Below are 18215 nucleotides of genomic sequence, written 5' to 3' on the forward strand. Positions count from 1 at the left end.
AATCTGGGAACATTTAATTATGTTCTTGGAAACACTAATTGGTTCCACATGGAGACCTCAGCTGAACACATTCGTATTTTCTAGGGAGACTGCTAGAGGAACTGCGGCAAACAAACAAGATATTTCTGTTTGTATCGATGACATTTTATGCACTTTCCTAATGAAAAGACTTTGCTATTCTCCAAAACCATTTTTACTGTGAATATCTTGGTCCATTGCATACGAATTCCAAAGCAGTTTACTGGATATGACGGGATGAATCCGGAAATATCCGGTTTTGTTTTGGCTAACTCAATCCCAGATATTGCTACAGCCCCTGTGTTTGTGTATTCCTGATATAACCGCGGACTTTATTTTTTTGAATGTTTTTTATCGGGAACATTTAATTTTGTGCTTGGAAACACTAATTGGTTCCACATGGAGGCACCAGCTCTACACATTTGTATTTTCTAGGGAGAAAGCTAGAGGAACGGCGGCAAACAAACATGATATTTCTGTGTGTATAGATGACATTTTATGCAGTTGCCTAACCAAAAGACATTGCTTTTCTCCAAAGCCATTTTTCCTGTGATTTTCTCGGTCCATTGCATAGGAATTCCATACTACTTTGTCCGGATATGACTGGATGCAACCAGAAATATCCGGTTGTGTTTTGGCTAACGCACTGTGAAATATTGTGAAAGATTCTGTGTGTGTGTATTCACGATATTATGAATGGATTTTATTGTTTTGAATGTTTTTCTCAGGGATCATTTAATTTTGTAACATAGAATCACTAATTGGTTCATCATGGGGACACCAGCTCTACACATTCCCATTTTCTAGGGAGAAAGCTAGAGGAACTGCGGCAAACAAACATGATATTTCTGTTTGTATAGATGACATTTTATGCACTTCCCTAACGAAAAGACTTTGGTATTCTCCAAAACCATTTTTACTGTGATTTTCTCGATCCATTGCATACGAATTCCACAGCAGTTTGTCCGGATATGACTGGATGAAACCGGAAATATCCGGTTTTGTTTTGGCTAACTCAAATCCAGGTATTGCTACAGCCTCTGTGTATGTGTATTCCTGATATTAACCACCGAGTTTATTGTTTTGAATGTTTTTTATCAGGGAACATGTAATTTTGTGCTTGGAAACACTAATTGGTTCCACATGGAGAAACCAGCTCTATACATCCATATTTTCTTGGGATAAAGCTAGAGGAACTGTGGCAAACAAACATGATATTTCTGGTTGTATAGATGACATTTTATGCACTTGCATAATGAAAAAACTTTGCTTTTCTCCAAAATCATTTGTAGTGTGATTTTCTCGGTCCATTGCATACGAATTCCACATCAGTTTACCGGATATGACAGGATGAAACCGGAAATTACCGGTTTTGTTTTGGCTAACTCAATCCGAAATATTGTGAAAGCCTCTGTGTTTGTGTTTTCTGGATATTATCGATGGACTTATTGTTTTGAATGTTTTTTATCGGGGAATATTTTATTTTGAGCTTGGATACAGTAATTGGTTCCACATGAAGACACCAGCTCTACGTATTCGTATTTTCTAGGTAGAAGGCTAGAGGAACTGTGGCGAACAAACATGATATTTCTGTTTCTATAGATGACAATTTATGCTGTTGCCTAATGAAGAGATATTGGATTACTCCAAAGCCATTTTTACTGTGAGTTTCTCGGTCTATTGTCTACGAATTCCACAACAGTTTCTGTGGATATCACTGGATGAAACCGGAAATATCCGGTTTTGTTTTGGCTAACTCAATCCCAGATATTGATACAGCCTCTGTGTTTGTGTATTCCTGCTATTATCCACGGACTTTATTGTTTTGAATGTTTTTTATCAGGGAACATTTCATTTTGTACCGTTGAAACACTAATTGGTTCATCATCGGGACACCAGCTCTACACATTCGTATTTTCTAGGGAGATTGCTAGAGGAACTGCAGCAAACAAACATGATATTTCTGTTTGTGTAGATGACATTTTATGCACTTGCCTAACAAAAGACTTTGGTACTCTCCAAAACCATTTTTACTGTGATTTTCTCGGTCCATTGCATACGAATTCCACTCCAGTTTGTCCGAATATGACTGGATGAAAACAGAAATATCGGTTGTTGTTTTGGCTAACTCAATCCGAAATATTGTGAAAGCCTCTGTGTTTGTGTTTTCTGGATATTATCAACGGACTTTAGTTTTTTGAATGTTTTTATCGGGAACATTTTATTTTGAGCTTGCATACCGTAATTGGTTCCACATGTAGACACCGGCTCTACGTATTAGTATTTTCTAGGTAGAAAGCTAGAGGAACTGCGGCAAACAAACATGATATTCTGTTTGTATAGATGACATTTTATGCACTTGCCTAACGAAAATACTTTGCTTTTCTCCAGAACCATTTTTACTGTGATTTTTTTGGTCCATTGCATACGAATTCCACACCAGTTTGTGCGGATATGACTGGATGAAACCGTAGATATCTGGTTTTGTTTTGATAACTCAATCCCAACTATTGCTACAGCTACTGTGTTTGTGTTTTCTGTATATTATCAATGGACTTCATTGTTTTGAATGTTTTTTATCGCAGAATAGTTTATTTTGAGCTTGGATACAGTAATTGGTTCATCATGGGGACACCAGCTCTACACATTCGAATTTTCTAGGGAGAAAGCTACAGGAACTGCGGCAAACAAACTTGATATTTCTGTTTGCATAGATGACATTTTATGCACTTGCCTAACGAAAAGACTTTGCTTTTCTGCCAAACCATTTTTACTGTGATTTTCTCGGTCCATTGCATACGAATTCCACACCGTTTGTCCGGATATGACTGGATGGAACTGGAAATACCCGGATCTGTTTTGGCTAACTCAATCCCAGATATTGCTACCGCCTCTGTGTTTGTGTATTCCTGATATTATCCACGGACTTTTTTCTTTGACTTTTGTTAATCTGGGAACATTTAATTATGTTCTTGGAAACACTAATTGGTTCCACATGGAGACCTCAGCTGAACACATTCGTATTTTCTAGGGAGACTGCTAGAGGCACTGCGGCAAACAAACAAGATATTTCTGTTTGTATCGATGACATTTTATGCACTTTCCTAATGAAAAGACTTTGCTATTCTCCAAAACCATTTTTACTGTGAATATCTTGGTCCATTGCATACGAATTCCAAAGCAGTTTACTGGATATGACGGGATGAATCCGGAAATATCCGGTTTTGTTTTGGCTAACTCAATCCCAGATATTGCTACAGCCCCTGTGTTTGTGTATTCCTGATATAACCGCGGACTTTATTTTTTTGAATGTTTTTTATCGGGAACATTTAATTTTGTGCTTGGAAACACTAATTGGTTCCACATGGAGGCACCAGCTCTACACATTTGTATTTTCTAGGGAGAAAGCTAGAGGAACGGCGGCAAACAAACATGATATTTCTGTGTGTATAGATGACATTTTATGCAGTTGCCTAACCAAAAGACATTGCTTTTCTCCAAAGCCATTTTTCCTGTGATTTTCTCGGTCCATTGCATAGGAATTCCATACTACTTTGTCCGGATATGACTGGATGCAACCAGAAATATCCGGTTGTGTTTTGGCTAACGCACTGTGAAATATTGTGAAAGATTCTGTGTGTGTGTATTCACGATATTATGAATGGATTTTATTGTTTTGAATGTTTTTCTCAGGGATCATTTAATTTTGTAACATAGAATCACTAATTGGTTCATCATGGGGACACCAGCTCTACACATTCCCATTTTCTAGGGAGAAAGCTAGAGGAACTGCGGCAAACAAACATGATATTTCTGTTTGTATAGATGACATTTTATGCACTTCCCTAACGAAAAGACTTTGGTATTCTCCAAAACCATTTTTACTGTGATTTTCTCGATCCATTGCATACGAATTCCACAGCAGTTTGTCCGGATATGACTGGATGAAACCGGAAATATCCGGTTTTGTTTTGGCTAACTCAAATCCAGGTATTGCTACAGCCTCTGTGTATGTGTATTCCTGATATTAACCACCGAGTTTATTGTTTTGAATGTTTTTTATCAGGGAACATGTAATTTTGTGCTTGGAAACACTAATTGGTTCCACATGGAGAAACCAGCTCTATACATCCGTATTTTCTTGGGATAAAGCTAGAGGAACTGTGGCAAACAAACATGATATTTCTGGTTGTATAGATGACATTTTATGCACTTGCATAATGAAAAAACTTTGCTTTTCTCCAAAATCATTTGTAGTGTGATTTTCTCGGTCCATTGCATACGAATTCCACATCAGTTTACCGGATATGACAGGATGAAACCGGAAATTACCGGTTTTGTTTTGGCTAACTCAATCCGAAATATTGTGAAAGCCTCTGTGTTTGTGTTTTCTGGATATTATCGATGGACTTATTGTTTTGAATGTTTTTTATCGGGGAATATTTTATTTTGAGCTTGGATACAGTAATTGGTTCCACATGAAGACACCAGCTCTACGTATTCGTATTTTCTAGGTAGAAGGCTAGAGGAACTGTGGCGAACAAACATGATATTTCTGTTTCTATAGATGACAATTTATGCTGTTGCCTAATGAAGAGATATTGGATTACTCCAAAGCCATTTTTACTGTGAGTTTCTCGGTCTATTGTCTACGAATTCCACAACAGTTTCTGTGGATATCACTGGATGAAACCGGAAATATCCGGTTTTGTTTTGGCTAACTCAATCCCAGATATTGCTACAGCCTCTGTGTTTGTGTATTCCTGCTATTATCCACGGACTTTATTGTTTTGAATGTTTTTTATCAGGGAACATTTCATTTTGTACCGTTGAAACACTGATTGGTTCATCATCGGGACACCAGCTCTACACATTCGTATTTTCTAGGGAGATTGCTAGAGGAACTGCAGCAAACAAACATGATATTTCTGTTTGTGTAGATGACATTTTATGCACTTGCCTAACAAAAGACTTTGGTACTCTCCAAAACCATTTTTACTGTGATTTTCTCGGTCCATTGCATACGAATTCCACTCCAGTTTGTCCGAATATGACTGGATGAAAACAGAAATATCGGTTGTTGTTTTGGCTAACTCAATCCGAAATATTGTGAAAGCCTCTGTGTTTGTGTTTTCTGGATATTATCAACGGACTTTAGTTTTTTGAATGTTTTTATCGGGAACATTTTATTTTGAGCTTGCATACCGTAATTGGTTCCACATGTAGACACCGGCTCTACGTATTAGTATTTTCTAGGTAGAAAGCTAGAGGAACTGCGGCAAACAAACATGATATTCTGTTTGTATAGATGACATTTTATGCACTTGCCTAACGAAAATACTTTGCTTTTCTCCAGAACCATTTTTACTGTGATTTTTTTGGTCCATTGCATACGAATTCCACACCAGTTTGTGCGGATATGACTGGATGAAACCGTAGATATCTGGTTTTGTTTTGATAACTCAATCCCAACTATTGCTACAGCTACTGTGTTTGTGTTTTCTGTATATTATCAATGGACTTCATTGTTTTGAATGTTTTTTATCGCAGAATAGTTTATTTTGAGCTTGGATACAGTAATTGGTTCATCATGGGGACACCAGCTCTACACATTCGAATTTTCTAGGGAGAAAGCTACAGGAACTGCGGCAAACAAACATGATATTTCTGTTTGTATAGATGACATTTTATGCACTTGCCTAACGAAAAGACTTTGCTTTTCTGCCAAACCATTTTTACTGTGATTTTCTCGGTCCATTGCATACGAATTCCACACCGTTTGTCCGGATATGCCTGGATGGAACTGGAAATACCCGGATCTGTTTTGGCTAACTCAATCCCAGATATTGCTACCGCCTCTGTGTTTGTGTATTCCTGATATTATCCACGGACTTTTTTCTTTGACTTTTGTTAATCTGGGAACATTTAATTATGTTCTTGGAAACACTAATTGGTTCCACATGGAGACCTCAGCTGAACACATTCGTATTTTCTAGGGAGACTGCTAGAGGCACTGCGGCAAACAAACAAGATATTTCTGTTTGTATCGATGACATTTTATGCACTTTCCTAATGAAAAGACTTTGCTATTCTCCAAAACCATTTTTACTGTGAATATCTTGGTCCATTGCATACGAATTCCAAAGCAGTTTACTGGATATGACGGGATGAAACCGGAAATATCCGGTTTTGTTTTGGCTAACTCAATCCCAGATATTGCTACAGCCCCTGTGTTTGTGTATTCCTGATATAACCGCGGACTTTATTTTTTTGAATGTTTTTTATCGGGAACATTTAATTTTGTGCTTGGAAACACTAATTGGTTCCACATGGAGGCACCAGCTCTACACATTTGTATTTTCTAGGGAGAAAGCTAGAGGAACGGCGGCAAACAAACATGATATTTCTGTGTGTATAGATGACATTTTATGCAGTTGCCTAACCAAAAGACATTGCTTTTCTCCAAAGCCATTTTTCCTGTGATTTTCTCGGTCCATTGCATAGGAATTCCATACTACTTTGTCCGGATATGACTGGATGCAACCAGAAATATCCGGTTGTGTTTTGGCTAACGCACTGTGAAATATTGTGAAAGATTCTGTGTGTGTGTATTCACGATATTATGAATGGATTTTATTGTTTTGAATGTTTTTCTCAGGGATCATTTAATTTTGTAACATAGAATCACTAATTGGTTCATCATGGGGACACCAGCTCTACACATTCCCATTTTCTAGGGAGAAAGCTAGAGGAACTGCGGCAAACAAACATGATATTTCTGTTTGTATAGATGACATTTTATGCACTTCCCTAACGAAAAGACTTTGGTATTCTCCAAAACCATTTTTACTGTGATTTTCTCGATCCATTGCATACGAATTCCACAGCAGTTTGTCCGGATATGACTGGATGAAACCGGAAATATCCGGTTTTGTTTTGGCTAACTCAAATCCAGGTATTGCTACAGCCTCTGTGTATGTGTATTCCTGATATTAACCACCGAGTTTATTGTTTTGAATGTTTTTTATCAGGGAACATGTAATTTTGTGCTTGGAAACACTAATTGGTTCCACATGGAGAAACCAGCTCTATACATCCGTATTTTCTTGGGATAAAGCTAGAGGAACTGTGGCAAACAAACATGATATTTCTGGTTGTATAGATGACATTTTATGCACTTGCATAATGAAAAAACTTTGCTTTTCTCCAAAATCATTTGTAGTGTGATTTTCTCGGTCCATTGCATACGAATTCCACATCAGTTTACCGGATATGACAGGATGAAACCGGAAATTACCGGTTTTGTTTTGGCTAACTCAATCCGAAATATTGTGAAAGCCTCTGTGTTTGTGTTTTCTGGATATTATCGATGGACTTATTGTTTTGAATGTTTTTTATCGGGGAATATTTTATTTTGAGCTTGGATACAGTAATTGGTTCCACATGAAGACACCAGCTCTACGTATTCGTATTTTCTAGGTAGAAGGCTAGAGGAACTGTGGCGAACAAACATGATATTTCTGTTTCTATAGATGACAATTTATGCTGTTGCCTAATGAAGAGATATTGGATTACTCCAAAGCCATTTTTACTGTGAGTTTCTCGGTCTATTGTCTACGAATTCCACAACAGTTTCTGTGGATATCACTGGATGAAACCGGAAATATCCGGTTTTGTTTTGGCTAACTCAATCCCAGATATTGCTACAGCCTCTGTGTTTGTGTATTCCTGCTATTATCCACGGACTTTATTGTTTTGAATGTTTTTTATCAGGGAACATTTCATTTTGTACCGTTGAAACACTAATTGGTTCATCATCGGGACACCAGCTCTACACATTCGTATTTTCTAGGGAGATTGCTAGAGGAACTGCAGCAAACAAACATGATATTTCTGTTTGTGTAGATGACATTTTATGCACTTGCCTAACAAAAGACTTTGGTACTCTCCAAAACCATTTTTACTGTGATTTTCTCGGTCCATTGCATACGAATTCCACTCCAGTTTGTCCGAATATGACTGGATGAAAACAGAAATATCGGTTGTTGTTTTGGCTAACTCAATCCGAAATATCGTGAAAGCCTCTGTGTTTGTGTTTTCTGGATATTATCAACGGACTTTAGTTTTTTGAATGTTTTTATCGGGAACATTTTATTTTGAGCTTGCATACCGTAATTGGTTCCACATGTAGACACCGGCTCTACGTATTAGTATTTTCTAGGTAGAAAGCTAGAGGAACTGCGGCAAACAAACATGATATTCTGTTTGTATAGATGACATTTTATGCACTTGCCTAACGAAAATACTTTGCTTTTCTCCAGAACCATTTTTACTGTGATTTTTTTGGTCCATTGCATACGAATTCCACACCAGTTTGTGCGGATATGACTGGATGAAACCGTAGATATCTGGTTTTGTTTTGATAACTCAATCCCAACTATTGCTACAGCTACTGTGTTTGTGTTTTCTGTATATTATCAATGGACTTCATTGTTTTGAATGTTTTTTATCGCAGAATAGTTTATTTTGAGCTTGGATACAGTAATTGGTTCATCATGGGGACACCAGCTCTACACATTCGAATTTTCTAGGGAGAAAGCTACAGGAACTGCGGCAAACAAACATGATATTTCTGTTTGTACAGATGACATTTTATGCACTTGCCTAACGAAAAGACTTTGCTTTTCTGCCAAACCATTTTTACTGTGATTTTCTCGGTCCATTGCATACGAATTCCACACCGTTTGTCCGGATATGCCTGGATGGAACCGGAAATACCCGGATCTGTTTTGGCTAACTCAATCCCAGATATTGCTACCGCCTCTGTGTTTGTGTATTCCTGATATTATCCACGGACTTTTTTCTTTGACTTTTGTTAATCTGGGAACATTTAATTATGTTCTTGGAAACACTAATTGGTTCCACATGGAGACCTCAGCTGAACACATTCGTATTTTCTAGGGAGACTGCTAGAGGAACTGCGGCAAACAAACAAGATATTTCTGTTTGTATCGATGACATTTTATGCACTTTCCTAATGAAAAGACTTTGCTATTCTCCAAAACCATTTTTACTGTGAATATCTTGGTCCATTGCATACGAATTCCAAAGCAGTTTACTGGATATGACGGGATGAATCCGGAAATATCCGGTTTTGTTTTGGCTAACTCAATCCCAGATATTGCTACAGCCCCTGTGTTTGTGTATTCCTGATATAACCGCGGACTTTATTTTTTTGAATGTTTTTTATCGGGAACATTTAATTTTGTGCTTGGAAACACTAATTGGTTCCACATGGAGGCACCAGCTCTACACATTTGTATTTTCTAGGGAGAAAGCTAGAGGAACGGCGGCAAACAAACATGATATTTCTGTGTGTATAGATGACATTTTATGCAGTTGCCTAACCAAAAGACATTGCTTTTCTCCAAAGCCATTTTTCCTGTGATTTTCTCGGTCCATTGCATAGGAATTCCATACTACTTTGTCCGGATATGACTGGATGCAACCAGAAATATCCGGTTGTGTTTTGGCTAACGCACTGTGAAATATTGTGAAAGATTCTGTGTGTGTGTATTCACGATATTATGAATGGATTTTATTGTTTTGAATGTTTTTCTCAGGGATCATTTAATTTTGTAACATAGAATCACTAATTGGTTCATCATGGGGACACCAGCTCTACACATTCCCATTTTCTAGGGAGAAAGCTAGAGGAACTGCGGCAAACAAACATGATATTTCTGTTTGTATAGATGACATTTTATGCACTTCCCTAACGAAAAGACTTTGGTATTCTCCAAAACCATTTTTACTGTGATTTTCTCGATCCATTGCATACGAATTCCACAGCAGTTTGTCCGGATATGACTGGATGAAACCGGAAATATCCGGTTTTGTTTTGGCTAACTCAAATCCAGGTATTGCTACAGCCTCTGTGTATGTGTATTCCTGATATTAACCACCGAGTTTATTGTTTTGAATGTTTTTTATCAGGGAACATGTAATTTTGTGCTTGGAAACACTAATTGGTTCCACATGGAGAAACCAGCTCTATACATCCATATTTTCTTGGGATAAAGCTAGAGGAACTGTGGCAAACAAACATGATATTTCTGGTTGTATAGATGACATTTTATGCACTTGCATAATGAAAAAACTTTGCTTTTCTCCAAAATCATTTGTAGTGTGATTTTCTCGGTCCATTGCATACGAATTCCACATCAGTTTACCGGATATGACAGGATGAAACCGGAAATTACCGGTTTTGTTTTGGCTAACTCAATCCGAAATATTGTGAAAGCCTCTGTGTTTGTGTTTTCTGGATATTATCGATGGACTTATTGTTTTGAATGTTTTTTATCGGGGAATATTTTATTTTGAGCTTGGATACAGTAATTGGTTCCACATGAAGACACCAGCTCTACGTATTCGTATTTTCTAGGTAGAAGGCTAGAGGAACTGTGGCGAACAAACATGATATTTCTGTTTCTATAGATGACAATTTATGCTGTTGCCTAATGAAGAGATATTGGATTACTCCAAAGCCATTTTTACTGTGAGTTTCTCGGTCTATTGTCTACGAATTCCACAACAGTTTCTGTGGATATCACTGGATGAAACCGGAAATATCCGGTTTTGTTTTGGCTAACTCAATCCCAGATATTGATACAGCCTCTGTGTTTGTGTATTCCTGCTATTATCCACGGACTTTATTGTTTTGAATGTTTTTTATCAGGGAACATTTCATTTTGTACCGTTGAAACACTAATTGGTTCATCATCGGGACACCAGCTCTACACATTCGTATTTTCTAGGGAGATTGCTAGAGGAACTGCAGCAAACAAACATGATATTTCTGTTTGTGTAGATGACATTTTATGCACTTGCCTAACAAAAGACTTTGGTACTCTCCAAAACCATTTTTACTGTGATTTTCTCGGTCCATTGCATACGAATTCCACTCCAGTTTGTCCGAATATGACTGGATGAAAACAGAAATATCGGTTGTTGTTTTGGCTAACTCAATCCGAAATATTGTGAAAGCCTCTGTGTTTGTGTTTTCTGGATATTATCAACGGACTTTAGTTTTTTGAATGTTTTTATCGGGAACATTTTATTTTGAGCTTGCATACCGTAATTGGTTCCACATGTAGACACCGGCTCTACGTATTAGTATTTTCTAGGTAGAAAGCTAGAGGAACTGCGGCAAACAAACATGATATTCTGTTTGTATAGATGACATTTTATGCACTTGCCTAACGAAAATACTTTGCTTTTCTCCAGAACCATTTTTACTGTGATTTTTTTGGTCCATTGCATACGAATTCCACACCAGTTTGTGCGGATATGACTGGATGAAACCGTAGATATCTGGTTTTGTTTTGATAACTCAATCCCAACTATTGCTACAGCTACTGTGTTTGTGTTTTCTGTATATTATCAATGGACTTCATTGTTTTGAATGTTTTTTATCGCAGAATAGTTTATTTTGAGCTTGGATACAGTAATTGGTTCATCATGGGGACACCAGCTCTACACATTCGAATTTTCTAGGGAGAAAGCTACAGGAACTGCGGCAAACAAACTTGATATTTCTGTTTGCATAGATGACATTTTATGCACTTGCCTAACGAAAAGACTTTGCTTTTCTGCCAAACCATTTTTACTGTGATTTTCTCGGTCCATTGCATACGAATTCCACACCGTTTGTCCGGATATGACTGGATGGAACTGGAAATACCCGGATCTGTTTTGGCTAACTCAATCCCAGATATTGCTACCGCCTCTGTGTTTGTGTATTCCTGATATTATCCACGGACTTTTTTCTTTGACTTTTGTTAATCTGGGAACATTTAATTATGTTCTTGGAAACACTAATTGGTTCCACATGGAGACCTCAGCTGAACACATTCGTATTTTCTAGGGAGACTGCTAGAGGCACTGCGGCAAACAAACAAGATATTTCTGTTTGTATCGATGACATTTTATGCACTTTCCTAATGAAAAGACTTTGCTATTCTCCAAAACCATTTTTACTGTGAATATCTTGGTCCATTGCATACGAATTCCAAAGCAGTTTACTGGATATGACGGGATGAATCCGGAAATATCCGGTTTTGTTTTGGCTAACTCAATCCCAGATATTGCTACAGCCCCTGTGTTTGTGTATTCCTGATATAACCGCGGACTTTATTTTTTTGAATGTTTTTTATCGGGAACATTTAATTTTGTGCTTGGAAACACTAATTGGTTCCACATGGAGGCACCAGCTCTACACATTTGTATTTTCTAGGGAGAAAGCTAGAGGAACGGCGGCAAACAAACATGATATTTCTGTGTGTATAGATGACATTTTATGCAGTTGCCTAACCAAAAGACATTGCTTTTCTCCAAAGCCATTTTTCCTGTGATTTTCTCGGTCCATTGCATAGGAATTCCATACTACTTTGTCCGGATATGACTGGATGCAACCAGAAATATCCGGTTGTGTTTTGGCTAACGCACTGTGAAATATTGTGAAAGATTCTGTGTGTGTGTATTCACGATATTATGAATGGATTTTATTGTTTTGAATGTTTTTCTCAGGGATCATTTAATTTTGTAACATAGAATCACTAATTGGTTCATCATGGGGACACCAGCTCTACACATTCCCATTTTCTAGGGAGAAAGCTAGAGGAACTGCGGCAAACAAACATGATATTTCTGTTTGTATAGATGACATTTTATGCACTTCCCTAACGAAAAGACTTTGGTATTCTCCAAAACCATTTTTACTGTGATTTTCTCGATCCATTGCATACGAATTCCACAGCAGTTTGTCCGGATATGACTGGATGAAACCGGAAATATCCGGTTTTGTTTTGGCTAACTCAAATCCAGGTATTGCTACAGCCTCTGTGTATGTGTATTCCTGATATTAACCACCGAGTTTATTGTTTTGAATGTTTTTTATCAGGGAACATGTAATTTTGTGCTTGGAAACACTAATTGGTTCCACATGGAGAAACCAGCTCTATACATCCGTATTTTCTTGGGATAAAGCTAGAGGAACTGTGGCAAACAAACATGATATTTCTGGTTGTATAGATGACATTTTATGCACTTGCATAATGAAAAAACTTTGCTTTTCTCCAAAATCATTTGTAGTGTGATTTTCTCGGTCCATTGCATACGAATTCCACATCAGTTTACCGGATATGACAGGATGAAACCGGAAATTACCGGTTTTGTTTTGGCTAACTCAATCCGAAATATTGTGAAAGCCTCTGTGTTTGTGTTTTCTGGATATTATCGATGGACTTATTGTTTTGAATGTTTTTTATCGGGGAATATTTTATTTTGAGCTTGGATACAGTAATTGGTTCCACATGAAGACACCAGCTCTACGTATTCGTATTTTCTAGGTAGAAGGCTAGAGGAACTGTGGCGAACAAACATGATATTTCTGTTTCTATAGATGACAATTTATGCTGTTGCCTAATGAAGAGATATTGGATTACTCCAAAGCCATTTTTACTGTGAGTTTCTCGGTCTATTGTCTACGAATTCCACAACAGTTTCTGTGGATATCACTGGATGAAACCGGAAATATCCGGTTTTGTTTTGGCTAACTCAATCCCAGATATTGCTACAGCCTCTGTGTTTGTGTATTCCTGCTATTATCCACGGACTTTATTGTTTTGAATGTTTTTTATCAGGGAACATTTCATTTTGTACCGTTGAAACACTGATTGGTTCATCATCGGGACACCAGCTCTACACATTCGTATTTTCTAGGGAGATTGCTAGAGGAACTGCAGCAAACAAACATGATATTTCTGTTTGTGTAGATGACATTTTATGCACTTGCCTAACAAAAGACTTTGGTACTCTCCAAAACCATTTTTACTGTGATTTTCTCGGTCCATTGCATACGAATTCCACTCCAGTTTGTCCGAATATGACTGGATGAAAACAGAAATATCGGTTGTTGTTTTGGCTAACTCAATCCGAAATATTGTGAAAGCCTCTGTGTTTGTGTTTTCTGGATATTATCAACGGACTTTAGTTTTTTGAATGTTTTTATCGGGAACATTTTATTTTGAGCTTGCATACCGTAATTGGTTCCACATGTAGACACCGGCTCTACGTATTAGTATTTTCTAGGTAGAAAGCTAGAGGAACTGCGGCAAACAAACATGATATTCTGTTTGTATAGATGACATTTTATGCACTTGCCTAACGAAAATACTTTGCTTTTCTCCAGAACCATTTTTACTGTGATTTTTTTGGTCCATTGCATACGAATTCCACACCAGTTTGTGCGGATATGACTGGATGAAACCGTAGATATCTGGTTTTGTTTTGATAACTCAATCCCAACTATTGCTACAGCTACTGTGTTTGTGTTTTCTGTATATTATCAATGGACTTCATTGTTTTGAATGTTTTTTATCGCAGAATAGTTTATTTTGAGCTTGGATACAGTAATTGGTTCATCATGGGGACACCAGCTCTACACATTCGAATTTTCTAGGGAGAAAGCTACAGGAACTGCGGCAAACAAACATGATATTTCTGTTTGTATAGATGACATTTTATGCACTTGCCTAACGAAAAGACTTTGCTTTTCTGCCAAACCATTTTTACTGTGATTTTCTCGGTCCATTGCATACGAATTCCACACCGTTTGTCCGGATATGCCTGGATGGAACTGGAAATACCCGGATCTGTTTTGGCTAACTCAATCCCAGATATTGCTACCGCCTCTGTGTTTGTGTATTCCTGATATTATCCACGGACTTTTTTCTTTGACTTTTGTTAATCTGGGAACATTTAATTATGTTCTTGGAAACACTAATTGGTTCCACATGGAGACCTCAGCTGAACACATTCGTATTTTCTAGGGAGACTGCTAGAGGCACTGCGGCAAACAAACAAGATATTTCTGTTTGTATCGATGACATTTTATGCACTTTCCTAATGAAAAGACTTTGCTATTCTCCAAAACCATTTTTACTGTGAATATCTTGGTCCATTGCATACGAATTCCAAAGCAGTTTACTGGATATGACGGGATGAAACCGGAAATATCCGGTTTTGTTTTGGCTAACTCAATCCCAGATATTGCTACAGCCCCTGTGTTTGTGTATTCCTGATATAACCGCGGACTTTATTTTTTTGAATGTTTTTTATCGGGAACATTTAATTTTGTGCTTGGAAACACTAATTGGTTCCACATGGAGGCACCAGCTCTACACATTTGTATTTTCTAGGGAGAAAGCTAGAGGAACGGCGGCAAACAAACATGATATTTCTGTGTGTATAGATGACATTTTATGCAGTTGCCTAACCAAAAGACATTGCTTTTCTCCAAAGCCATTTTTCCTGTGATTTTCTCGGTCCATTGCATAGGAATTCCATACTACTTTGTCCGGATATGACTGGATGCAACCAGAAATATCCGGTTGTGTTTTGGCTAACGCACTGTGAAATATTGTGAAAGATTCTGTGTGTGTGTATTCACGATATTATGAATGGATTTTATTGTTTTGAATGTTTTTCTCAGGGATCATTTAATTTTGTAACATAGAATCACTAATTGGTTCATCATGGGGACACCAGCTCTACACATTCCCATTTTCTAGGGAGAAAGCTAGAGGAACTGCGGCAAACAAACATGATATTTCTGTTTGTATAGATGACATTTTATGCACTTCCCTAACGAAAAGACTTTGGTATTCTCCAAAACCATTTTTACTGTGATTTTCTCGATCCATTGCATACGAATTCCACAGCAGTTTGTCCGGATATGACTGGATGAAACCGGAAATATCCGGTTTTGTTTTGGCTAACTCAAATCCAGGTATTGCTACAGCCTCTGTGTATGTGTATTCCTGATATTAACCACCGAGTTTATTGTTTTGAATGTTTTTTATCAGGGAACATGTAATTTTGTGCTTGGAAACACTAATTGGTTCCACATGGAGAAACCAGCTCTATACATCCGTATTTTCTTGGGATAAAGCTAGAGGAACTGTGGCAAACAAACATGATATTTCTGGTTGTATAGATGACATTTTATGCACTTGCATAATGAAAAAACTTTGCTTTTCTCCAAAATCATTTGTAGTGTGATTTTCTCGGTCCATTGCATACGAATTCCACATCAGTTTACCGGATATGACAGGATGAAACCGGAAATTACCGGTTTTGTTTTGGCTAACTCAATCCGAAATATTGTGAAAGCCTCTGTGTTTGTGTTTTCTGGATATTATCGATGGACTTATTGTTTTGAATGTTTTTTATCGGGGAATATTTTATTTTGAGCTTGGATACAGTAATTGGTTCCACATGAAGACACCAGCTCTACGTATTCGTATTTTCTAGGTAGAAGGCTAGAGGAACTGTGGCGAACAAACATGATATTTCTGTTTCTATAGATGACAATTTATGCTGTTGCCTAATGAAGAGATATTGGATTACTCCAAAGCCATTTTTACTGTGAGTTTCTCGGTCTATTGTCTACGAATTCCACAACAGTTTCTGTGGATATCACTGGATGAAACCGGAAATATCCGGTTTTGTTTTGGCTAACTCAATCCCAGATATTGCTACAGCCTCTGTGTTTGTGTATTCCTGCTATTATCCACGGACTTTATTGTTTTGAATGTTTTTTATCAGGGAACATTTCATTTTGTACCGTTGAAACACTAATTGGTTCATCATCGGGACACCAGCTCTACACATTCGTATTTTCTAGGGAGATTGCTAGAGGAACTGCAGCAAACAAACATGATATTTCTGTTTGTGTAGATGACATTTTATGCACTTGCCTAACAAAAGACTTTGGTACTCTCCAAAACCATTTTTACTGTGATTTTCTCGGTCCATTGCATACGAATTCCACTCCAGTTTGTCCGAATATGACTGGATGAAAACAGAAATATCGGTTGTTGTTTTGGCTAACTCAATCCGAAATATTGTGAAAGCCTCTGTGTTTGTGTTTTCTGGATATTATCAACGGACTTTAGTTTTTTGAATGTTTTTATCGGGAACATTTTATTTTGAGCTTGCATACCGTAATTGGTTCCACATGTAGACACCGGCTCTACGTATTAGTATTTTCTAGGTAGAAAGCTAGAGGAACTGCGGCAAACAAACATGATATTCTGTTTGTATAGATGACATTTTATGCACTTGCCTAACGAAAATACTTTGCTTTTCTCCAGAACCATTTTTACTGTGATTTTTTTGGTCCATTGCATACGAATTCCACACCAGTTTGTGCGGATATGACTGGATGAAACCGTAGATATCTGGTTTTGTTTTGATAACTCAATCCCAACTATTGCTACAGCTACTGTGTTTGTGTTTTCTGTATATTATCAATGGACTTCATTGTTTTGAATGTTTTTTATCGCAGAATAGTTTATTTTGAGCTTGGATACAGTAATTGGTTCATCATGGGGACACCAGCTCTACACATTCGAATTTTCTAGGGAGAAAGCTACAGGAACTGCGGCAAACAAACTTGATATTTCTGTTTGCATAGATGACATTTTATGCACTTGCCTAACGAAAAGACTTTGCTTTTCTGCCAAACCATTTTTACTGTGATTTTCTCGGTCCATTGCATACGAATTCCACACCGTTTGTCCGGATATGACTGGATGGAACCGGAAATACCCGGATCTGTTTTGGCTAACTCAATCCCAGATATTGCTACCGCCTCTGTGTTTGTGTATTCCTGATATTATCCACGGACTTTTTTCTTTGACTTTTGTTAATCTGGGAACATTTAATTATGTTCTTGGAAACACTAATTGGTTCCACATGGAGACCTCAGCTGAACACATTCGTATTTTCTAGGGAGACTGCTAGAGGCACTGCGGCAAACAAACAAGATATTTCTGTTTGTATCGATGACATTTTATGCACTTTCCTAATGAAAAGACTTTGCTATTCTCCAAAACCATTTTTACTGTGAATATCTTGGTCCATTGCATACGAATTCCAAAGCAGTTTACTGGATATGACGGGATGAAACCGGAAATATCCGGTTTTGTTTTGGCTAACTCAATCCCAGATATTGCTACAGCCCCTGTGTTTGTGTATTCCTGATATAACCGCGGACTTTATTTTTTTGAATGTTTTTTATCGGGAACATTTAATTTTGTGCTTGGAAACACTAATTGGTTCCACATGGAGGC

The sequence above is a fragment of the Lepus europaeus genome, chromosome 9, assembly GCF_033115175.1.
Source record: "Lepus europaeus isolate LE1 chromosome 9, mLepTim1.pri, whole genome shotgun sequence".
Taxonomy (NCBI): domain Eukaryota; kingdom Metazoa; phylum Chordata; class Mammalia; order Lagomorpha; family Leporidae; genus Lepus; species Lepus europaeus.